General features: G+C 44.6%; 1 long non-coding RNA gene and 1 pseudogene across 2 annotated transcripts; one reads left to right on the top strand and one right to left on the bottom strand.

Moving 5' to 3' along the window:
* Nucleotides 1-27972, top strand: part of LOC118372857 (piezo-type mechanosensitive ion channel component 2-like) — a 323332-nt pseudogene that overhangs the window by 118391 nt on the left and 176969 nt on the right.
* On the bottom strand, nt 14178-14907 carry LOC127907517 (uncharacterized). 2 transcript variants are annotated; one of them, XR_008064713.1, is made up of 3 exons: nt 14762-14907; nt 14360-14411; nt 14178-14305 (listed from the first exon to the last, which is right to left on the bottom strand). It is a non-coding gene; the product is annotated as an uncharacterized LOC127907517 (long non-coding RNA). The 2 variants fall into 2 exon arrangements; XR_008064712.1 differs by having other exon boundaries at nt 14735-14907.

Here is a 27972-nt window from a genome sequence, read left to right on the forward strand (position 1 = left end):
CCATGCTCTACAAACTGAGCTACAGAGGACCAGGCTCTACAAACTGAGCTACAGAGGACCAGGCTCTACAAACTGAGCTACAGAGGACCAGGCTCTACAAACTGAGCTACAGAGGACCAGGCTCTACAAACTGAGCTACAGAGGACCAGGCTCTACAAACTGAGCTACAGAGGACCAGGCTCTACAAACTGAGCTACAGAGGACCAGGCTCTACAAACTGAGCTACAGAGGACCATGCTCTACAAACTGAGCTACAGAGGACCAGGCTCTACAAACTGAGCTACAGAGGACCAGGCTCTACAAACTGAGCTACAGAGGACCAGGCTCTACAAACTGAGCTACAGAGGACCAGGCTCTACAAACTGAGCTACAGAGGACCAGGCTCTACAAACTGAGCTACAGAGGACCAGGCTCTACAAACTGAGCTACAGAGGACCAGGCTCTACAAACTGAGCTAGAGGACCAGGCTCTACAAACTGAGCTACAGAGGACCAGGCTCTACAAACTGAGCTACAGAGGACCATGCTCTACAAACTGAGCTACAGAGGACCATGCTCTACAAACTGAGCTACAGAGGACCAGGCTCTACAAACTGAGCTACAGAGGACCAGGCTCTACAAACTGAGCTACAGAGGACCAGGCTCTACAAACTGAGCTACAGAGGACCAGGCTCTACAAACTGAGCTACAGAGGACCAGGCTCTACAAACTGAGCTACAGAGGAACATGCTCTACAAACTGAGCTACAGAGGACCAGGCTCTACAAACTGAGCTACAGAGGACCATGCTCTACAAACTGAGCTACAGAGGACCAGGCTCTACAAACTGAGCTACAGAGGACCAGGCTCTACAAACTGAGCTACAGAGGACCAGGCTCTACAAACTGAGCTACAGAGGACCAGGCTCTACAAACTGAGCTACAGAGGACCAGGCTCTACAAACTGAGCTACAGAGGACCAGGCTCTACAAACTGAGCTACAGAGGACCAGGCTCTACAAACTGAGCTACAGAGGACCATGCTCTACAAACTGAGCTACAGAGGACCAGGCTCTACAAACTGAGCTACAGAGGACCAGGCTCTACAAACTGAGCTACAGATGACCATGCTCTACAAACTGAGCTACAGAGGACCAGGCTCTACAAACTGAGCTACAGAGGACCAGGCTCTACAAACTGAGCTACAGAGGACCAGGCTCTACAAACTGAGCTACAGAGGACCAGGCTCTACAAACTGAGCTAGAGGACCAGGCTCTACAAACTGAGCTACAGAGGACCAGGCTCTACAAACTGAGCTACAGAGGACCATGCTCTACAAACTGAGCTACAGAGGACCAGGCTCTACAAACTGAGCTACAGAGGACCAGGCTCTACAAACTGAGCTACAGAGGACCATGCTCTACAAACTGAGCTACAGAGGACCAGGCTCTACAAACTGAGCTACAGAGGACCAGGCTCTACAAACTGAGCTACAGAGGACCAGGCTCTACAAACTGAGCTACAGAGGACCAGGCTCTACAAACTGAGCTAGAGGACCAGGCTCTACAAACTGAGCTACAGAGGACCAGACTCTACAAACTGAGCTACAGAGGACCAGGCTCTACAAACTGAGCTACAGAGGACCATGCTCTACAAACTGAGCCACAGAGGACCAGGCTCTACAAACTGAGCCACAGAGGACCAGGCTCTACAAACTGAGCTACAGAGGACCAGGCTCTACAAACTGAGCTACAGAGGACCAGGCTCTACAAACTGAGCTACAGAGGACCAGGCTCTACAAACTGAGCTACAGAGGACCATGCTCTACAAACTGAGCTACAGAGGACCAGGCTCTACAAACTGAGCTACAGAGGACCATGCTCTACAAACTGAGCTACAGAGGACCAGGCTCTACAAACTGAGCTACAGAGGACCAGGCTCTACAAACTGAGCTACAGAGGACCAGGCTCTACAAACTGAGCCACAGAGGACCAGGCTCTACAAACTGAGCTACAGAGGACCAGGCTCTACAAACTGAGCTACAGAGGACCAGGCTCTACAAACTGAGCTACAGAGGACCAGGCTCTACAAACTGAGCTACAGAGGACCAGGCTCTACAAACTGAGCTACAGAGGACCAGGCTCTACAAACTGAGCTACAGAGGACCAGGCTCTACAAACTGAGCTACAGAGGACCAGGCTCTACAAACTGAGCTACAGAGGACCATGCTCTACAAACTGAGCTACAGAGGACCAGGCTCTACAAACTGAGCTACAGAGGACCAGGCTCTACAAACTGAGCTACAGAGGACCAGGCTCTACAAACTGAGCTACAGATGACCAGGCTCTACAAACTGAGCTACAGAGGACCATGCTCTACAAACTGAGCTACAGAGGACCAGGCTCTACAAACTGAGCTACAGAGGACCAGGCTCTACAAACTGAGCTACAGATGACCAGGCTCTACAAACTGAGCTACAGAGGACCATGCTCTACAAACTGAGCTACAGAGGACCAGGCTCTACAAACTGAGCTACAGAGGACCATGCTCTACAAACTGAGCTACAGAGGACCAGGCTCTACAAACTGAGCTATAGAGGACCAGGCTCTACAAACCGAGCTACAGATGACCAGGCTCTACAAACCGAGCTACAGAGGACCTGGCTCTACAAACTGAGCTACAGAGGACCAGGCTCTACAAACTGAGCTACAGAGGACCAGGCTCTACAAACTGAGCTACAGAGGACCAGGCTCTACAAACTGAGCTACAGAGGACCAGGCTCTACAAACTGAGCTACAGAGGACCAGGCTCTACAAACTGAGCTACAGAGGACCAGGCTCTACAAACTGAGCTAGAGGACCAGGCTCTACAAACTGAGCTACAGAGGACCAGGCTCTACAAACTGAGCTACAGAGGACCATGCTCTACAAACTGAGCTACAGAGGACCATGCTCTACAAACTGAGCTACAGAGGACCATGCTCTACAAACTGAGCTACAGAGGACCAGGCTCTACAAACTGAGCTACAGAGGACCATGCTCTACAAACTGAGCTACAGAGGACCAGGCTCTACAAACTGAGCTACAGAGGACCAGGCTCTACAAACTGAGCTACAGAGGACCATGCTCTACAAACTGAGCTACAGAGGACCAGGCTCTACAAACTGAGCTACAGAGGACCATGCTCTACAAACTGAGCTACAGAGGACCATGCTCTACAAACTGAGCTACAGAGGACCATGCTCTACAAACTGAGCTACAGAGGACCAGGCTCTACAAACTGAGCTACAGAGGACCAGGCTCTACAAACTGAGCTACAGAGGACCAGGCTCTACAAACTGAGCTACAGAGGACCAGGCTCTACAAACTGAGCTACAGAGGACCAGGCTCTACAAACTGAGCTACAGAGGAACATGCTCTACAAACTGAGCTACAGAGGACCAGGCTCTACAAACTGAGCTACAGAGGACCATGCTCTACAAACTGAGCTACAGAGGACCAGGCTCTACAAACTGAGCTACAGAGGACCAGGCTCTACAAACTGAGCTACAGAGGACCAGGCTCTACAAACTGAGCCACAGAGGACCAGGCTCTACAAACTGAGCTACAGAGGACCAGGCTCTACAAACTGAGCTACAGAGGACCAGGCTCTACAAACTGAGCTACAGAGGACCAGGCTCTACAAACTGAGCTACAGAGGACCAGGCTCTACAAACTGAGCTACAGAGGACCAGGCTCTACAAACTGAGCTACAGAGGACCAGGCTCTACAAACTGAGCTACAGAGGACCAGGCTCTACAAACTGAGCTACAGAGGACCATGCTCTACAAACTGAGCTACAGAGGACCAGGCTCTACAAACTGAGCTACAGAGGACCAGGCTCTACAAACTGAGCTACAGAGGACCAGGCTCTACAAACTGAGCTACAGATGACCAGGCTCTACAAACTGAGCTACAGAGGACCATGCTCTACAAACTGAGCTACAGAGGACCAGGCTCTACAAACTGAGCTACAGAGGACCAGGCTCTACAAACTGAGCTACAGATGACCAGGCTCTACAAACTGAGCTACAGAGGACCAGGCTCTACAAACTGAGCTACAGAGGACCAGGCTCTACAAACTGAGCTACAGAGGACCATGCTCTACAAACTGAGCTACAGAGGACCAGGCTCTACAAACTGAGCTATAGAGGACCAGGCTCTACAAACTGAGCTACAGATGACCAGGCTCTACAAACCGAGCTACAGAGGACCTGGCTCTACAAACTGAGCTACAGAGGACCAGGCTCTACAAACTGAGCTACAGAGGACCAGGCTCTACAAACTGAGCTACAGAGGACCAGGCTCTACAAACTGAGCTACAGAGGACCAGGCTCTACAAACTGAGCTATAGAGGACCAGGCTCTACAAACTGAGCTACAGAGGACCAGGCTCTACAAACTGAGCTAGAGGACCAGGCTCTACAAACTGAGCTACAGAGGACCAGGCTCTACAAACTGAGCTACAGAGGACCATGCTCTACAAACTGAGCTACAGAGGACCATGCTCTACAAACTGAGCTACAGAGGACCATGCTCTACAAACTGAGCTACAGAGGACCAGGCTCTACAAACTGAGCTACAGAGGACCATGCTCTACAAACTGAGCTACAGAGGACCAGGCTCTACAAACTGAGCTACAGAGGACCAGGCTCTACAAACTGAGCTACAGAGGACCATGCTCTACAAACTGAGCTACAGAGGACCAGGCTCTACAAACTGAGCTACAGAGGACCAGGCTCTACAAACTGAGCTACAGAGGACCATGCTCTACAAACTGAGCTACAGAAGACCATGCTCTACAAACTGAGCTACAGAGGACCAGGCTCTACAAACTGAGCTACAGAGGACCAGGCTCTACAAACTGAGCTACAGAGGACCAGGCTCTACAAACTGAGCTACAGAGGACCAGGCTCTACAAACTGAGCTACAGAGGACCAGGCTCTACAAACTGAGCTACAGAGGACCAGGCTCTACAAACTGAGCTACAGAGGACCAGGCTCTACAAACTGAGCTACAGAGGACCAGGCTCTACAAACTGAGCTACAGAGGACCAGGCTCTACAAACTGAGCTACAGAGGACCAGGCTCTACAAACTGAGCTACAGAGGACCAGGCTCTACAAACTGAGCTACAGAGGACCAGGCTCTACAAACTGAGCTACAGAGGACCAGGCTCTACAAACTGAGCTACAGAGGACCAGGCTCTACAAACTGAGCTACAGAGGACCAGGCTCTACAAACTGAGCTACAGAGGACCAGGCTCTACAAACTGAGCTACAGAGGACCAGGCTCTACAAACTGAGCTACAGAGGACCAGGCTCTACAAACTGAGCTACAGAGGACCAGGCTCTACAAACTGAGCTACAGAGGACCAGGCTCTACAAACTGAGCTACAGAGGACCAGGCTCTACAAACTGAGCTACAGAGGACCAGGCTCTACAAACTGAGCTACAGAGGACCAGGCTCTACAAACTGAGCTACAGAGGACCAGGCTCTACAAACTGAGCTACAGAGGACCGCAGCCTATGATGCATATGAATGTTCACATGACAATAAAAACCTCTGGGCTCTAACCCTAGTCCATATTGTGGCTGTGTTGTTCCACAGGGGTTGGTTGCAAAGTCCAAGGAGACGTCTTTTGACTACATCTCCACCCTAGACCCAGTGGAAAATGGACCGGTCCGCCAGGACCTGTACTCCACCCCACAGTATGAAATGGACCAAATCAATAACATGACAGGTGAGTTTTACTGTACAAACACTGGGAAACCCACTGTAACATGTTGAATATACAAGTAGATGGGACGAGTGAAATTATAATCGGCAGCACAATTTATTGAATAAAAAAAAAATGTTATTTCTGCAAGGAGGAATTTTTTTTGTAAACTGAGGCCTGGTCAATAGTACTGCATTATATTGGGAATAGATTTGGCATTTGGGATGCCCACATATCATCCTGTATGTACTGTATTATATCACCCGTATATCCTGTACTATATCACCCTGTATATACTGTACTATATCACCCTGTATATCCTGTACTATATCACCCTGTATATACTGTACTATATCACCCTGTATATACTGTACTACATTACCCTGTATATCCTGTACTACATTACCCTGTATATACTGTACTATATCACCCTGTATATACTGTACTATATCACCCTGTATATACTGTACTACATTACCCTGTATATCCTGTACTACATTACCCTGTATATCCTGTACTACATTACCCTGTATATACTGTACTATATCACCCTGTATATACTGTACTATATCACCCTGTATATCCTGTACTATATCACCCTGTATATCCTGTACTATATCACCCTGTATATCCTGTACTATATCACCCTGTATATACTGTACTACATTACCCTGTATATCCTGTACTACATTACCCTGTATATACTGTATTATATCACCCGTATATCCTGTACTATATCACCCTGTATATACTGTACTATATCACCCTGTATATCCTGTACTATATCACCCTGTATATACTGTACTATATCACCCTGTATATACTGTACTATATCACCCTGTATATCCTGTACTATATCACCCTGTATATACTGTAATATGTCACCCTGTATAGACTGTACTACATAACCCTATATATACTGTACTATATCACCCTATATCTCCTGTATATACTGTACTACATAACCCTATATATACTGTACTATATCACCCTGTATCTCCTGTATATACTGTACTACATAACCCTATATATACTGTACTATATCACCCTATATCTCCTGTATATACTGTACTACATAACCCTATATATACTGTACTATATCACCCTGTATCTCCTGTATATACTGTACTATATCATCCTGTATATACTGTACTACATCACCCTGTATATATATTCTGTACTATATCACCCTGTATATACTGTACTATATCTTCTGTATATACTGTACTATATCACCCTGTATGTACTGTATTATATCACCCTGTCTATACTGTACTATGTCACCCTGTATATACTTTTATTTTTATTTTTTTTATTTCACCTTTATTTAACCAGGTAGGCTAGTTGAGAACAAGTTCTCATTTGCAACTGCGACCTGGCCAAGATAAAGCATAGCAGTGTGAACAGACAACACAGAGTTACACATGGAGTAAACAATTAGCAAGTCAATAACACAGTAGAAAAAATGGGCAGTCTATATACAATGTGTGCAAAAGGCATGAGGAGGTAGGCGAATAATACAATTTTTGCAGATTAACACTGGAGTGATAAATGATCAGATGGGCATGTACAGGTAGAGATATTGGTGTGCAAAAGAGCAGAAAAGTAAATAAATAAAAACAGTATAAAAACAGTATGGGAATGAGGTAGGTGAAAATGGGTGAGCTATTTACCTATAGACTATGTACAGCTGCAGCGATCGGTTAGCTGCTCGGATAGCTGATGTTTGAAGTTGGTGAGGGAGATAAAAGTCTCCAACTTCAGCGATTTTTGCAATTCGTTCCAGTCACAGGCAGCAGAGTACTGGAACGAAAGGCGGCCAAATGAGGTGTTGGCTTTAGGGATGATCAGTGAGATACACCTGCTGGAGCGCGTGCTACGGATGGGTGTTGCCATCGTGACCAGTGAACTGAGATAAGGCGGAGCTTTACCTAGCATGGACTTGTAGATGACCTGGAGCCAGTGGGTCTGGCGACGAATATGTAGTGAGGGCCAGCCGACTAGAGCATACATACTGTACTATGTCTCCTGTATATACTGTACTATATCACCCTGTATATACTGTACTATATCACCCCTATATCTCCTGTATATACTGTACTATATCACCCTGTATATACTGTACTACATCACCCTGTATGTTATGTACGGCAGCACAATCACCCTGTATATACTGTATTATATCACCCTATATCTCCTGTATATACTGTACTACATAACCCTATATATACTGTACTATATCACCCTGTATCTCCTGTATATACTGTACTACATAACCCTATATATACTGTACTATATCACCCTGTATCTCCTGTATATACTGTACTACATAACCCTATATATACTGTACTATATCACCCTATATCTCCTGTATATACTGTACTATATCATCCTGTATATACTGTACTACATCACCCTGTATATTCTGTACTATATCACCCTGTATATACTGTACTATGTCACCCTGTATATACTGTACTGTATCTCCTGTATATACTGTACTATGTCACCCTGTATATACTGTACTGTATCTCCTGTATATACTGTACTATGTCACCCTGTATATACTGTACTATATCACCCTGTATATACTGTACTATATCACCCTGTATATACTGTACTACATCACCCTGTATATACTGTACTACATTACCCTGTATATACTGTACTACATCACCCTGTATATACGGTACTACATCACCCTGTATATACTGTATTATATCACCCTGTATATACTGTACTATATCACCCTGTATATACTGTACTATATCACCCTGTATATCCTGTACAATGTCACCCTGTATATACTGTACTATATCACCCTGTATATCCTGTACTATATCACCCTGTATATCCTGTACTATATCACCCTGTATATCCTGTACTATATATTCTGTATATACTGTACTATATCACCCTGTATGTACTGTATTATATCACCCTGTATGTACTGTATTATATCACCCTGTCTATACTGTACTATGTCACCCTGTATATACTGTACTATGTCACCCTGTATATCCTGTACTATATCACCCTGTATATCCTGTACTATATCACCCTGTATATACTGTACTATATCACCCTGTATATACTGTACTACATTACCCTGTATATACTGTACTACATCACCCTGTATATACGGTACTACATCACCCTGTATATACTGTACTATATCACCCTGTATATACTGTATTATATCACCCTGTATATACTGTACTATATCACCCTGTATATACTGTACTATATCACCCTGTATATACTGTACTATATTACCCTGTATATCTTGTACATTGTCACCCTGTATATACTGTACTATATCACCCTGTATATCCTGTACTATATCACCCTGTATATACTGTACTATATCACCCTGTATATACTGTACTATATCACCCTGTATATACTGTACTATATCACCCTGTCTATACTGTACTATGTCACCCTGTATATACTGTACTATATCACCCTGTATATAATGTACTACATCTTCTGTATATGCTGTACTACATCACCCTGTATATACGGTACTACATCACCCTGTATATACTGTATTATATCACCCTGTATATACTGTACTATATCACCCTGTATATCCTGTACAATGTCACCCTGTATATACTGTACTATATCACCCTGTATATCCTGTACTATATCACCCTGTATATACTGTACTATATCACCCTGTATATCCTGTACTATATCACCCTGTATATCCTGTACTATATCACCCTGTATATACTGTACTATATCACCCTGTATATCCTGTACTATATCACCCTGTATATCCTGTACTATATCACCCTGTATATACTGTACTATATCACCCTGTATATACTGTAGGTGTTGTACTATATGAAGTATCTGTGTGTCTTTATCTAAACAGAGAAGGTTGAAGGAATGTGTGACTTCAGTCCAACCCTGCGAGGAGAGACTTCTGGGTTGGAGGGAGCGGAGGAGGAACAGGAGGAGGAGGAGGAGAAACAGGAGGAGGAGGAGGAGGGCAGAGTGAATGCTGTTGTAACCGTGTTCAGGTTCATTATGAAGCAGAGCTATGTCTGTGCTCTCATAGCCATGATGGTGAGTAAACACCGTGACTGCTCCCTCTGGTGACTGTGCTCACGTCAAGGCGAAAGAAAGCACCTGTGTGTGTGTGTGTGTGTGCATGTGTGCGTGTGTGTGCGTGTGCTGCGTGCGCACTTTGTGGCAACAGTTTGGGGAAGGCCCTTTCCTGTTTCAGCATGACGATGCCCCGGTGCACAAAGTGCATACAGGAATGGTTTGTTGAAATCAGTGTGGAAGAACTTGACTGGCCTGCACAGATTCCTGACTTCAACCCCATTGAACACCTTTGGGATGAATTGGAACGCCGACTGCGAGCCAGGCCTAATCGCCCAACATCAGTGCCTGACCTCACGAATGCGCTTGTGGCTGAATGGAAGCAAGTCCCCAGCAGTAATGTTCCATCATCTAGTGGAAAGCCTTCCCAGGAGAGTAGAGGCTGTTATAGCAGCAATGATCCAACATCTAGTGGAAAGCCTTCCCAGAAGAGTGGAGGCTGTTATAGCAGCAATGATCCAACATCTAGTGGAAAGCCTTCCCAGAAGAGTAGAGGCTGTTATAGCAGCAATGTTCCTACATCTAGTGGAAAGCCTTCCCAGAAGAGTAGAGGCTGTTATAGCAGCAATGGAGGCACAAACTCCATATTAATGCCCATGATGTTGGAATGAGATGTTTGACGAGCCTTTTGGACATGTAGTGGCCATGTAGTGACCATGTAGTGACCATGTAGTGACCATGTAGTGGCCATGTAGTGTACATGTAGTGACCATGTAGTGACCATGTAGTGTACATGTAGTGACCATGTAGTGACCATGTAGTGACCATGTAGTGGCCATGTAGTGACCATGTAGTGGCCATGTAGTGGCCATGTAGTGTACATGTAGTGACCATGTAGTGACCATGTAGTGACCATGTAGTGACCATGTAGTGTACATGTAGTGACCATGTAGTGGCCATGTAGTGGCCATGTAGTGGCCATGTAGTGACCATGTAGTGACCATGTAGTGGCCATGTAGTGACCATGTAGTGACCATGTAGTGACCATGTAGTGGCCATGTAGTGACCATGTAGTGACCATGTAGTGGCCATGTAGTGACCATGTAGTGACCATGTAGTGTACATGTAGTGACCATGTAGTGGCCATGTAGTGACCATGTAGTGTACATGTAGTGACCATGTAGTGACCATGTAGTGACCATGTAGTGTACATGTAGTGGCCATGTAGTGACCATGTAGTGACCATGTAGTGACCATGTAGTGACCATGTAGTGGCCATGTAGTGGCCATGTAGTGACCATGTAGTGACCATGTAGTGGGCATGTAGTGGGCATGTAGTGGGCATGTAGTGGGCATGTAGTGTACATGTAGTGACCATGTAGTGACCATGTAGTGTACATGTAGTGACCATGTAGTGACCATGTAGTGACCATGTAGTGTACATGTAGTGACCATGTAGTGACCATGTAGTGGCCATGTAGTGGCCATGTAGTGTACATGTAGTGACCATGTAGTGGCCATGTAGTGGCCATGTAGTGACCATGTAGTGGCCATGTAGTGACCATGTAGTGACCATGTAGTGGCCATGTAGTGACCATGTAGTGGCCATGTAGTGTACATGTAGTGGCCATGTAGTGACCATGTAGTGGCCATGTAGTGGCCATGTAGTGGCCATGTAGTGACCATGTAGTGGCCATGTAGTGACCATGTAGTGACCATGTAGTGACCATGTAGTGACCATGTAGTGTACATTTCAACTAACATGAATGAATTCCCGCTTGTTCAGACCCACGTTCCTTCCATATCCACACCCAAGACTCTCTATGTTTCTGTCTGTAGCCAGATTTCTATCAACCTTCAAATAACATAATATATTTTATTCTTCCGTTCTCTTGACGTTGGGCTATCATTTGACTTCCAGTATTTAAGTAATAGCGTTTGCGATATAAGAGAAGGATATAATATTGTCCGATCCATCGGGGTATCTCACCGCATCCTCATGTTCCAAGTCTTGAAATATACAGATGGACACATTAAAAGTAAACTTACATCGTGAAACTTGTGACAGCCATCTTTCTAACTCTGCCCATAACTATTGGACTCCCAGACGGCATGAATTATTGAGTCACTGTTAGTACACTTGAGGCATTAATCTGCCAGTAGATTTTTTTTCCCCTTGTATAATATATTATATATATTAATTTACATTAATTTATACTGGATTAAGATTTTCATTCGTCCAACACTTCATCTTGTGTCAATATCAGTTATTTTTTTTATGTTTTTAACGTTCCAATTTATATTTTAGAGTTTATCTTTTATTTTCAACTGACGAGATTGTCAGTTGGAAAGGCTCTCTGCAGGTTTTCTACATCATATGATTTATTTTATTTATTTTTAGTATCTTTTTATGACTAAAAGCTTTCAGGTGAACATTTTGTGTTCTAAATTTATTGTAACTAATTATTTAATTAATTATTTGTCAGACCAGGAGACATCCCAAAAAATCGGTCTTCTCTCAAATGTCTGTAGCATCCAAACCGTTTGGGCTAGAAACTATTACGGAAAGATGAGACTCTGACGAACACGTCATGTTTTGCTCTAGGACTCCCACACGCTTCACAAAACTCATCTGAAGGTCCCAGTTTAAAACATGTATGGAAGTACAGTACCAGTCAGAAGTTTGGACACCCCTACTCATTCAAGGGTTTTTCTTTATTTTTACTATTTTATACATTGTAGAATAATAGTCGAAGACTTCAAAACTATGAAATAACACATATGGAATCATGTAGTAACCAAAAAAGTGTTAGAGACTCTTGGCATTCTCTCAACCAGCTTCATGAGGTAGTCACCTGGAATGTATTTCAATTAACAGGTGTGCCTTGTTAAAAGTTAATTTTGTGGAATTTCTTTCCTTCTTAATGCGTTTGAGCCAATCAGTTGTGTTGTAACAAGGTAGGGGTGGTATACAGAATACAGTATACAGAAGCAAGCCCTATTTGGTAAAAGACCATGTCCATATTATGGCAAGAACAGCTCAAATAAGCAAAGAGAAACGACAGTCCATCATTACTTTAAGACATGAAGGTCAGTCAATCCGGAAAATGTCAAGAACTTCAAGTGCAGTCGCAAAAACCATCAAGCGCTATGATGAAACTGGCTCTCATCTCGGTACCTGATGGCAGTCAGGCTACCTCTGGCGAGCACATGGAGGGCTGTGCGGCCCCACAAAGAAATGCCACCCCACACCATGACTGACCCACCGCCAAACCGGTCATGCTGGAGGATGTTGCAGGCAGCAGAACGTTTTCCACGGCGTCTCCAGACTCTGTCACGTCTGTCACATGTGCTCAGTGTGAACCTGCTTTAATCTGCGAAGAGCACAGGGCGCCATGGCTCTGTCAAATGCCAAACGTCCTGCATGGTGTTGGGCTGTAAGCACAACCCCCACCTGTGGACGTCGGGCCCTCATACCACCCTCATGGAGTCTGTTTCTGACCGTTTGAGCAGACACATGCACATTTGTGGCCTGCTGGAGGTAATTTTGCAGGGCTCCGGCAGTGCTCCTCCTGCTCCTCCTTGCACAAAGGCAGAGGTAGCGGTCCTGCTGCTGGGTTGTTGCCCTTTTACGGCCTCCTCCATGTTTGACTGTGTTGTAATTTGGTTTATCCTGATTGATTGGTTGTTCTGGTCCTGAGGCTTCAGTGTGTTAGTAGAACAGGTTAGTGAACTCAGAACCAGCTGGATGAGGGGACTGAGGCTTCAGTGTGTTAGTAGAACAGGTTAGTGAACTCAGCCCCAGGACCAGCTGGATGAGGGGACTGAGGCTTCAGTGTGTTAGTAGAACAGGTTAGTGAACTCAGCCCCAGGACCAGCTGGATGAGGGGACTGAGGCTTCAGTGTGTTAGTAGAACAGGTTTGTGAACTCAGCCCCAGGACCAGCTGGATGAGGGGACTGAGGCTTCAGTGTGTTAGTAGAACAGGTTAGTGAACTCAGCCCCAGGACCAGCTGGATGAGGGGACTCTTTTCTTTGCCCAGCTCTTGGCATTACAGGTAATGATATGAGAGGGGGTCACTGTAGTTTCCAAAACTGAATTGCTCTTTTTTGAGTTTTTATTATTAGTGGATATTGGCCTAATTCTGCCCTGCATGCATTGTTTGTAGTTTTCCTCTGGACATGTAGCAGAATCTTACAGAACTCTGCATGCAGGATATCATTGGGGTGTTTGTCCCATTTGGTGAAATCTTGTTTTGCAAGTGGACCCCACACCTCGCTGCCATAAAGTGGACCTCACACCTCACTGCCATAAAGTGGACTCCACACCTCACTGCCATAAAGTGGACCCCATACCTCGCTGCCATAAAGTGGACCCCACACCTCGCTGCCATAAAGTGGACCCCACACCTCGCTGCCATAAAGTGGACCCCACACCTCACTGCCATAAAGTGGACCCCACACCTCACTGCCATAAAGTGGACCCCACACCTCACTGCCATAAAGTGGACCCCACACCTCACTGCCATAAAGTGGACCCCACACCTCGCTGCCATAAAGTGGACCCCACACCTCGCTGCCATAAAGTGGACCCCACACCTCACTGCCATAAAGTGGACCACACCTCACTGCCATAAAGTGGACCCCACACCTCACTGCCATAAAGTGGACCCCACACCTCACTGCCATAAAGTGGACCCCACACCTCGATGCCATAAAGTGGACCCCACACCTCACTGCCATAAAGTGGACCCCACACCTCACTGCCATAAAGTGGACCTCACACCTCGCTGCCATAAAGTGGACCCCACACCTCGCTGCCATAAAGTGGACCCCACACCTCGCTTGCCATAAAGTGGACCCCACACCTCGCTGCCATAAAGTGGACCCCACACCTCACTGCCATAAAGTGGACTCCACACCTCACTGCCATAAAGTGGACCCCACACCTCACTGCCATAAAGTGGACCCCACACCTCACTGCCATAAAGTGGACCCCACACCTCACTGCCATAAAGTGGACCCCACACCTCACTGCCATAAAGTGGACCCCACACCTCACTGCCATAAAGTGGACCCCACACCTCACTGCCATAAAGTGGACCCCACACCTCGCTGCCATAAAGTGGACCCCACACCTCACTGCCATAAAGTGGACTCCACACCTCGCTGCCATAAAGTGGACCCCACACCTCACTGCCATAAAGTGGACCCCACACCTCACTGCCATAAAGTGTAATTGGTTCAATGACATATTCAATTAGTTTTAGCCAAATTTTAACAGGTATTTCAATTTTAATTAGGTTTTTTATGGCGTAGAATGCCCTGCGTGCTTTCTCTCTCAATTCATTCACTGCCTCATTAAGGTGTCCAGTTGAGCTTATTTTTAAACCTCAGTACTTGTAGTGTGTACAGTATATATTTTGTACCAATTGAGAACTTTGATCTAATTCCCTGAGATCTGGATCTTCTCTCTGTTACCCCCCTCTCTCTCTCTCTCTTTCTGTCTCTCCCTCCCCAGGTGTGGGCATCACGTATGTTAGCTGGCTGACGTTTGTGTTCCTGATGTGGTCGTGTATGTTGTGGATGGTGAGGGACCGACGTCGTTACACCATGCTAACCTCTCCCTTCATGGTGCTCTACGGGAACCTGCTCATTGTGCTGCAGTACATCTGGAGCTTTGAGCTGCTGGAGCCCGTGCCTGGACTCTTCATCAAGATGGACGTGCCCTTCAGGCAGCTGGGTTCCAAGGTAAACGGGTAGAGACAGAACTGTTCTGAGTAAACGGGTAGAGACAGAACTGTTCTGAGTAAACGGGTAGAGACAGAACTGTTCTGAGTAAACGGGGTAGAGACAGAACTGTACTGAATAAACGGGTAGAGACAGAACTGTTCTGAGTAAACGGGTAGAGACAGAACCTTTCTGAGTAAACGGGGTAGAGACAGAACTGTTCTGAGTAAACGGGTAGAGACAGAACTGTTCTGAGTAAACGGGTAGAGACAGAACTGTTCTGAGTAAACGGGGTAGAGACAGAACTGTTCTGAGTAAACGGGTAGAGACAGAACTGTTCTGAGTAAACGGGGTAGAGACAGAACTGTTCTGAGTAAACGGGTAGAGACAGAACTGATCTGAGTAAACGGGTAGAGACAGAATTGATCTGAGTAAACGTGGTAGAGACAGAACTGTTCTGAGTAAACGGGTAGAGACAGAACTGTTCTGAGTAAACGGGGTAGAGACAGAACTGTTCTGAGTAAACGGGTAGAGACAGAACTGTTCTGAGTAAACGGGTAGAGACAGAACTGATCTGAGTAAACGGGTAGAGACAGAACTGTTCTGAGTAAACGGGGTAGAGACAGAACTGTTCTGAGTAAACGGGGTAGAGACAGAACTGTTCTGAGTAAACGGGTAGAGACAGAACTGTTCTGAGTAAACGGGTAGAGACAGAACTGTTCTGAGTAAACGGGGTAGAGACAGAACTGTTCTGAGTAAACGGGTAGAGACTGTGTCAGTAATGATGTCTGTTGTCTGTACTTCCTGTGTCTATAATGATGTCTGTTGTCTGTACTTCCTGTGTCTATAATGATGTCTGTTGTCTGTACTTCCTGTGTCTATAATGATGTCTATTGTCTGTACTTCCTGTGTCTATAATGATGTCTGTTGTCTGTACTTCCTGTGTCTATAATGATGTCTGTTGTCTGTACTTCCTGTGTCAGTAATGATCTCTGTTTTCTGTTCTTCCTGTGTCAGTAATGATGTCTGTTGTCTGTCTCTAGATCCTATGCCTGTTGAGCTTTTTGGCTGTTGCTGATACAGACTCTGACAGAGAGACAGGAGGAGCAGAGAGAGGAGGCTGTTGTACTCACTGACGTACGTGTGGATAACCAACCCAAGAAGAAGAAGAAGGGTCAGAACCAATTTCACAGCTGCTCAACAACATACTGTTTTATCACGTGTGACCGACTGGGTTCAAACCTGGGTTTCCTGCATGCCACAAAACTGTGTTAGCCCACTGAGCTGAAGCCTGGGCATTAGCTCAGGGAGCTAACACAAGTCTTCAGGTCTCAGGCAACGTTATCACAGGAATGACATTACAGCAAATGCTACAATATCCTGTTATCCACACTGCTATCATTTACATCCTGTTATCCACACGGCTATCATTTACATCCTGTTATCCACACGGCTATCATTTACATCCTGTTGTCCACACTGCTATCATTTACATCCTGTTGTCCACACTGCTATCATTTACATCCTGTTGTCCACACGGCTATCATTTACATCCTGTTGTCCACACTGCTATCATTTACATCCTGTTATCCACACTGCTATCATTTACATCCTGTTATCCACACTGCTATCATTTACATACAATATCCTGTTATCCACACTGCTATCATTTACATCCTGTTGTCCACACTGCTATCATTTACATCCTGTTGTCCACACTGCTATCATTTACATCCTGTTATCCACACTGCTATCATTTACATCCTGTTATCCACACTGCTATCATTTACATCTTGTTATCCAGACTGCTATCATTTACATCCTGTTATCCACACTGCTATCATTTACATCCTGTTGTCCACACTGCTATCATTTTCATCCTGTTGTCCACACTGCTATCATTTACATCCTGTTGTCCACACTGCTATCATTTACATCCTGTTATCCACACGGCTATCATTTACATCCTGTTATCCACACTGCTATCATTTACATCCTGTTATCCACACTGCTATCATTTACATACAATATCCTGTTATCCACACTGCTATCATTTACATCCTGTTATCCACACTGCTATCATTTACATACAATATCCTGTTATCCACACGGCTATCATTTACATACAATATCCTGTTATCCACACTGCTATCATTTACATCCTGTTGTCCACACGGCTATCATTTACATCCTGTTGTCCACACTGCTATCATTTACATCCTGTTGTCCACACTGCTATCATTTACATCCTGTTGTCCACACTGCTATCATTTACATCCTGTTATCCACACGCCTATCATTTACATACAATATCCTGTTGTCCACACGGCTATCATTTACATCCTGTTGTCCACACTGCTATCATTTACATCCTGTTGTCCACACTGCTATCATTTACATCCTGTTGTCCACACTGCTATCATTTACATCCTGTTATCCACACGCCTATCATTTACATACAATATCCTGTTGTCCACACTGCTATCATTTACATACAATTCATCATGTAGGACCACTTACCCAGTATCCCCTGTCTGGTACCTTGTTTATAGAGGAAGAGGAGGATGAGGAAGGAGGGGAGCAGGACATCATGCAGGTTCTGGGGAACATGGTGATGGAGATGCTGGTGAAATACTGGATCTATATCTGTGGAGGAATGTTCTTCTTCGTTAGCTTCGAGGACGCATGGTCATGTATAAGATCATCTACATGATGCTCCTGCTCTTCTGTGTGGCGCTCTATCAGGTACGCACGCACACACGCACGCACGCGCACACACACACACACACACACACACACACACACACACACACACACACACACACACACACACACACACACACACACACACACACACACACACACACACACACACGCGCCTCCAACTCAATCATCAAGTTTGCGGACGACACAACAGTGGTAGGCTTGATTACCAACAACGACGAGACGGCCTACAGGGAGGATGTGAGGGCCCTCGGAGTGTGGTGTCAGGAAAATAACCTCACACTCAACGTCAACAAAACTAAGGAGATGATTGTGGACTTCAGGAAACAGCAGAGGGAACACCCCTATCCACATCGATGGAACAGTAGTGGAGAAGGTAGTAAGTTTTAAGTTCCTCGGTGTACACTGAATTGGTCCACCCACACAGACAGCATCGTGAAGAAGGCACAGCAGCGCCTCTTCAACCTCAGGAGGCTGAAGAAATTTGGCTTGTCACCAAAAGCACTCACAAACTTCTACAGATGCACAATCGAGAGCATCCTGGCGGGCTGTATCACCGCCTGGTACGGCAACTGCTCCGCCCTCAACCGTAAGGCTCTCCAGAGGGTAGTGAGGTCTGCACAACGCATCACCGGGGCAAACTACCTGCCCTCCAGGACACCTACACCACCCGATGTTACAGGAAGGCCATAAAGATCATCAAGGACATCAACCACCCGAACCACTGCCTGTTCACCCCGCTATCATCAGAAGGCGAGGTCAGTACAGGTGCATCAAAGCTGGGACCGAGAGACTGAAAAACAGCTTCTATCTCAAGGCCATCAGACTGTTAAACAGCTGTCACTAACATTGAGTGGCTGCTGCCAACACACTGACACTGACTCAACGCCAGCCACTTTAATAATGGGAATTGATGGGAAATGATGTAAAATATATCACTAGCCACTTTAAACAATGCTACCTAATATAATGTTTACTTACCCTACATTATTCATCTCATATGTATACGTATATACTGTACTCTATATCATCTACTGCATCCTTATGTAATACATGTATCACTAGCCACTTTAACTATGCCACTTTGTTTACATACTCATCTCATATGTATATACTGTACTCAATACCATCTACTGTATCTTGCCTATGCCGCTCTGTACCATCACTCATTCATATATTTTTATGTACATATTCTTTATCCCCTTACACTTGTGTCTATAAGACAGTAGTTTTGGAAATGTTAGTTAGATTACTTGTTGGTTATTACTGCATTGTCGGAACTAGAAGCACAAGCATTTCGCTACACTCGCATTAACATCTGCTAACCATGTGTATGTGACAAATAAAATTGTATTTTATTTGACACACACACACACACACACACACACACACACACACACACACACACACACACACACACACACACACACACACACACACACACACACACACACACACACACACACACATATATATAGAAACAGGCATGCATGATACACACACACACACACACACATACACTACCATTCAAAGGTTAGGGGTCACTTGGAAATGTCCTTGTTTTTGAAAGAAAAACACATTTTTTTGTCCATTTTAAAAGATCAGAAATACAGTGTAGACATTGTTAATGTTGTAAATGACTATTGTAGCTGGAAACGGCTGATTTAATGGAATATCTACATAGGCGTACAGAGGCCCATTATCAGCAACCATCACTCCTGTGTTCCAATGGCACGTTGTGTTAGCTAATCCAGGTTTATAATTTTAAAAGGCTAATTGATCATTAGAAAATCCTTTTGCAATTATGTTAGCACAGATGAAAACTGATGTGATGATTTAAAGAAGCTATAAAACTGTCCTTCTTTAGACTAGTTGAGTATCTGGAGCATCAGCATTTGTGGGTTCGATTACAGGCTCAAAATGGCCAAAAACAAAGACCTTTCTTCTGAAACTCGTCAGTCTATTCTTGTTCTGAGAAATGAAGGCTGTTCCATATTCCATTTTGTACACACAGGATGTTACATACAGTACTCACAGGATGTTACATACAGTACACACAGGATGTTACATACAGTACACACAGGATGTTACATACAGTACTCACAGGATGTTACATACAGTACTCACAGGATGTTACATACAGTACACACAGGATGTTACATACAGTACACACAGGATGTTACATACAGTACACACAGGATGTTACATACAGTACACACAGGATGTAACATACAGTACTCACAGGATGTAACATACAGTACACACAGGATGTTACATACAGTACACACAGGATGTTACATACAGTACTCACAGGATGTTACATACAGTACACACAGGATGTTACATACAGTACTCACAGGATGTTACATACAGGATGTTACACACAGGATGTTACATACAGTACACACAGGATGTTACATACAGTACTCTGGGATGTTACACACAGGATGTTACATACAGTACTCACAGGATGTTACATACAGTACACACAGGATGTTACATACAGTACACACAGGATGTTACACACAGGATGTTACATACAGTACACACAGGATGTTACATACAGTACTCACAGGATGTTACACACAGGATGTTACATACAGTACTCACAGGATGTTACATACAGTACACACAGGATGTTACACACAGGATGTTACATACAGTACACACAGGATGTTACATACAGTACACACAGGATGTTACATACAGTACTCACAGGATGTTACATACAGTACACACGATGTTACATACAGTACACACAGGATGTTACATACAGTACACACAGGATGTTACATACAGTACACACAGGATGTTACATACAGTACACACAGGATGTTACATACAGTACTCACAGGATGTTACATACAGTACACACAGGATGTTACATACAGTACTCACAGGATGTTACATACAGTACACACAGGATGTTACATACAGTACACACAGGGTTACATACAGTACTCACATTACATTTACATTTACATTTAAGTCATTTAGCAGACGCTCTTATCCAGAGCGACTTACAAATTGGTGCATTCACCTTATGACATCCACAGGATGTTACATACAGTACTCACAGGATGTTACATACAGTACACACAGGATGTTACATACAGTACTCACGGGATGTTACATACAGTACACACAGGATGTTACATACAGTACTCACAGGATGTTACATACAGTACACACAGGATGTTACATACAGTACACACAGGATGTTACATACAGTACACACAGGATGTTACATACAGTACACACAGGATGTTACACACAGGATGTTACATACAGTACACACAGGATGTTACATACAGTACACACAGGATGTTACATACAGTACTCACAGGATGTTACATACAGTACACACAGGATGTTACATACAGTACACACAGGATGTTACATACAGTACTCACAGGATGTTACATACAGTGCACACAGGATGTTACATACAGTACACACAGGATGTTACATACAGTACACACAGGATGTTACACACAGGATGTTACATACAGTACTCACAGGATGTTACATACAGTACACACAGGATGTTACATACAGTACACACAGGATGTTACATACAGTACTCACAGGATGTTACATACAGTACACACAGGATGTTACATACAGTACTCACAGGATGTTACATACAGTACACACAGGATGTTACATACAGTACACACAGGATGTTACATACAGTACACACAGGATGTTACATACAGTACACACAGGATGTTACATACAGTACACACAGGATGTTACATACAGTACACACAGGATGTTACATACAGTACACACAGGATGTTACATACAGTACACACAGGATGTTACATACAGGATGTTACATACAGTACTCACAAGATGTTGCATACAGTACACACAGGATGTTACACACAGGATGTTGCATACAGTACACACAGGATGTTACATACAGTACTCACAGGATGTTACATACAGTACTCACAGGATGTTACATACAGTACTCACAGGATGTTACATACAGTACTCACAGGATGTTACATACAGTACACACAGGATGTTACATACAGTACTCACAGGATGTTACATACAGTACTCACAGGATGTTACATACAGTACACACAGGATGTTACATACAGTACACACAGGATGTTACATACAGTACACACAGGATGTTACATACAGTACTCACAGGATGTTACATACAGTACTCACAGGATGTTACATACAGTACACACAGGATGTTACATACGGTACACACAGGATGTTACACACAGGATGTTACATACAGGATGTTACATACAGTACTCACAGGATGTTGCATACAGTACTCACAGGATGTTACATACAGTACACACAGGATGTTACATACAGTACTCACAGGATGTTACATACAGTACACACAGGATGTTACATACAGTACACACAGGATGTTACATACAGTACTCACAGGATGTTACATACAGTACTCACAGGATGTTACATACAGTACTCACAGGATGTTACATACAGTACACACAGGATGTTACATACGGTACACACAGGATGTTACACACAGGATGTTACATACAGGATGTTACATACAGTACTCACAGGATGTTGCATACAGTACTCACAGGATGTTACATACAGTACACACAGGATGTTACATACAGTACACACAGGATGTTACATACAGTACACACAGGATGTTACATACAGTACACACAGGATGTTACATACAGTACTCACAGGATGTTACATACAGTACTCACAGGATGTTACATACAGTACACACAGGATGTTGCATACAGTACTCACAGGATGTTACATACAGTACACACAGGATGTTACACACAGTACACACAGGATGTTACATACAGTACACACAGGATGTTACATACAGTACTCACAGGATGTTACATACAGGATGTTACACACAGGATGTTACATACAGTACACACAGGATGTTACATACAGTACTCACAGGATGTTACACACAGGATGTTACATACAGTACTCACAGGATGTTACATACAGTACACACAGGATGTTACATACAGTACTCACAGGATGTAACATACAGTACACACAGGATGTTACATACAGTACACACAGGATGTTACATACAGTACTCACAGGATGTTACATACAGTACACACAGGATGTTACATACAGTACTCACAGGATGTTACATACAGGATGTTACACACAGGATGTTACATACAGTACACACAGGATGTTACATACAGTACTCACAGGATGTTACACACAGGATGTTACATACAGTACTCACAGGATGTTACATACAGTACACACAGGATGTTACATACAGTACACACAGGATGTTACATACAGTACACACAGGATGTTACATACAGTACACACAGGATGTTACATACAGTACTCAGGATGTTACATACAGTACACACAGGATGTTGCATACAGTACTCACAGGATGTTACATACAGTACACACAGGATGTTACATACAGTACACACAGGATGTTACATACAGTACACACAGGATGTTACATACAGTACACACAGGATGTTACATACAGTACACACAGGATGTAACATACAGTACTCACAGGATGGTACATACAGTACTCACAGGATGTAACATACAGTACACACAGGATGTTACATACAGTACACACAGGATGTTACATACAGTACTCACAGGATGTTACATACAGTACACACAGGATGTTACATACAGTACTCACAGGATGTTACATACAGGATGTTACACACAGGATGTTACATACAGTACACACAGGATGTTACATACAGTACTCACAGGATGTTACACAGGATGTTACATACAGTACTCACAGGATGTTACATACAGTACACACGATGTTACATACAGTACACACAGGATGTTACATACAGTACACACAGGATGTTACATACAGTACACACAGGATGTTACATACAGTACACACAGGATGTTACATACAGTACTCACAGGATGTTACATACAGTACACACAGGATGTTACATACAGTACTCACATTACATTTACATTTACATTTAAGTCATTTAGCAGACGCTCTTATCCAGAGCGACTTACAAATTGGTGCATTCACCTTATGACATCCACAGGATGTTACATACAGTACTCACAGGATGTTACATACAGTACACACAGGATGTTACATACAGTACTCACAGGATGTTACATACAGTACACACAGGATGTTACATACAGTACTCACAGGATGTTACATACAGTACACACAGGATGTTACATACAGTACACACAGGATGTTACATACAGTACACACAGGATGTTACATACAGTACACACAGGATGTTACACACAGGATGTTACATACAGTACACACAGGATGTTACATACAGTACACACAGGATGTTACATACAGTACACACAGGATGTTACATACAGTACTCACAGGATGTTACATACAGTACACACAGGATGTTACATACAGTACACACAGGATGTTACATACAGTACTCACAGGATGTTACATACAGTACACACAGGATGTTACATACAGTACACACAGGATGTTACATACAGTACACACAGGATGTTACACACAGGATGTTACATACAGTACTCACAGGATGTTACATACAGTACACACAGGATGTTACATACAGTACACACAGGATGTTACATACAGTACTCACAGGATGTTACATACAGTACACACAGGATGTTACATACAGTACACACAGGATGTTACATACGGTACACACAGGATGTTACATACAGTACACACAGGATGTTACATACAGTACACACAGGATGTTACATACAGTACTCACAGGATGTTACATACAGTACTCACAGGATGTTACATACAGTACACACAGGATGTTACATACAGTACACACAGGATGTTACATACAGTACACACAGGATGTTACATACAGTACACACAGGATGTTACATACAGGATGTTACATACAGTACTCACAGGATGTTACATACAGTACACACAGGATGTTACACACAGGATGTTGCATACAGTACACACAGGATGTTACATACAGTACTCACAGGATGTTACATACAGTACTCACAGGATGTTACATACAGTACTCACAGGATGTTACACATGTTAAATCCCTCCCCCAAAGGTCTGGGCAAACAACACAGTAATAATAATAATAATAATAATAATAATATATGCCATTTAGCAGACGCTTTATCCAAAGCGACTTACAGTCATGTGTGCATACATTCTACGTATGGGTGGTCCCGGGAATCGAACCCACTACCCTGGCGTTACAAGCGCCATGCTCTACCAACTGTGCTACAGAAGGACCACCAGTAAGAGGGATGAACGTCCCTGTCCCCCAGCTCAAACCCCAAAGGTCTGGGCAAACAACACAGTAAGAGGGATGAACGTCCCTGTCCCCCAGCTCAAACCCCAAAGGTCTGGGCAAACAACACAGTGAAACATTTAAACCAACCTGGTGTGTGTCTGTGTGTCTGTGTGTCTGTGTGTGTGTGTGTGTGTGTGTGTGTGTGTGTGTGTGTGTGTGTGTGTGTGCGTGTGTGCGTTTGTGTGTGTGGTATGTGTGTTGTCTCCAGGTGCACTATGAGTACTGGAGGAGGATCCTGAAGTACTTCTGGATGTCTGTGGTGGTCTACACCATGCTGGTCCTCGTCCTGGTCTACACCTTCCAGTTTGAGACTTCTCTACCCTTCTGGTCTAACATGACTGGCATGAGCAAAGAGAAGTGAGTCCTAACCCCTGACCCCTGACCCTCCTTACCCTTCTGGTCTAACATGACTGGCATGAGCAAAGAGAAGTGAGTCCTAACCCCTGACCCCTGACCCTCCCTACCCTTCTGGTCTAACATGACTGGCATGAGCAAAGAGAAGTGAGTCCTAACCCCTGACCCCTGACCCTCCCTACCCTTCTGGTCTAACATGACTGGCATGAGCAAAGAGAAGTGAGTCCTGACCCCTGACCCCTGACCCTCCCAACCCTTCTGGTCTAACATGACTGGCATGAGCAAAGAGAAGTAAGTCCTAACCCCTGACCTTTGACCCTAAAGTTCACAAAATTGCTAAAGAGAACATTTTGCAATGCTCAGACACCTACATTTCTCTATACAATTAGTCCTGCATTAGTGAGAGATGTGATGTATGGTGAAGGACCTGGGGTTGAGATATGATGTGGTCTGTCTCCAGACTGAAGGATCTGGGGTTGAGATATGGTGTGGTCTGTCTCCTGGCTGAAGGACCTGGGGTTGAGATATGGTGTGGTCTGTCTCCAGACTGAAGGACCTGGGGTTGAGATATGGTGTGGTCTGTCTCCAGACTGAAGGACCTGGGGTTGAGCCCTTTCAAGCTTAACATCCTTATCATTTATCGCCCTCCAGGTTCCTCGGAGAGTTCATCAATGAGCTTGATGCCTTGATAAGCTCCTTTCCTGAGGACGGCTCACCTCTCACAGTTCTGGGCGACTTTAACCTCCCCACGTCTACCTTTGACTCATTCCTCTCTGCCTCCTTCTTTCCACTCCTCTCCTCTTTTGACCTCACCCTCTCACCTTCCCCCTACTCACAAGGCAGGCAATACGCTCGACCTCATCTTTACTAGATGCTGTTCTTCCACTAACCCCATTGCAACTCCCCTCCAAGTCTCCGACCACTACCTTGTATCCTTTTCCCTCTCGCTCTCATCCAACACTTCCCACACTGCCCCTACTCGGATGGTATCGCGCCGTCCCAACCTTCGCTCTCTCTCCCCCGCTACTCTCTCCTCTTCCATCCTATCATCTCTTCCCTCTGCTCAAACCTTCTCCAACCTATCTCCTGATTCTGCCTCCTCAACCCTCCTCTCCTCCCTTTCTGCATCCTTTGACTCTCTATGTCCCCTATCCTCCAGGCCGGCTCGGTCCTCCCCTCCCGCTCCGTGGCTCAACGACTCATTGCGAGCTCACAGAACAGGGCTCCGGGCAGCCGAGCGGAAATGGAGGAAAACTCGCCTCCCTGCGGACGTGGCATCCTTTCACTCCCTCCTCTCTACATTTTCCTCCTCTGTCTCTGCTGCTAAAGCCACTTTCTACCACTCTAAATTCCAAGCATCTGCCTCTAACCCTAGGAAGCTCTTTGCCACCTTCTCCTCCCTCCTGAATCCTCCTCCCCCCTCCCTCTCTGCAGATGACTTCGTCAACCATTTTGAAAAGAAGGTCGACGACATCCGATCCTCGTTTGCTAAGTCAAACGACACCGCTGGTTCTGCTCACACTGCCCTACCCTGTGCTCTGACCTCTTTCTCCCCTCTCTCTCCAGATGAAATCTCGCGTCTTGTGACGGCCGGCCGCCCAACAACCTGCCCGCTTGACCCTATCCTCCTCTCTTCTCCAGACCATTTCCGGAGACCTTCTCCCTTACCTCACCTCGCTCATCAACTCATCCCTGACCGCTGGCTACGTCCCTTCCGTCTTCAAGAGAGCGAGAGTTGCACCCCTTCTGAAAAAACCTACACTCGATCCCTCCGATGTCAACAACTACAGACCAGTATCCCTTCTTTCTTTTCTCTCCAAAACTCTTGAACTTGCCGTCCTTGGCCAGCTCTACCGCTATCTCTCTCAGAATGACCTTCTTGATCCAAATCAGTCAGGTTTCAAGACTAGTCATTCAACTGAGACTGCTCCTCTGCATCACGGAGGCGCTCCGCACTGCTAAAGCTAACTCTCTCTCCTCTGCTCTCATCCTTCTAGACCTATCGGCTGCCTTCGATACTGTGAACCATCAGATCCTCCTCTCCACCCTCTC

This window comes from Oncorhynchus keta, chromosome 15 (assembly GCF_023373465.1).
Source record: "Oncorhynchus keta strain PuntledgeMale-10-30-2019 chromosome 15, Oket_V2, whole genome shotgun sequence".
In the NCBI taxonomy this organism is placed as follows: domain Eukaryota; kingdom Metazoa; phylum Chordata; class Actinopteri; order Salmoniformes; family Salmonidae; genus Oncorhynchus; species Oncorhynchus keta.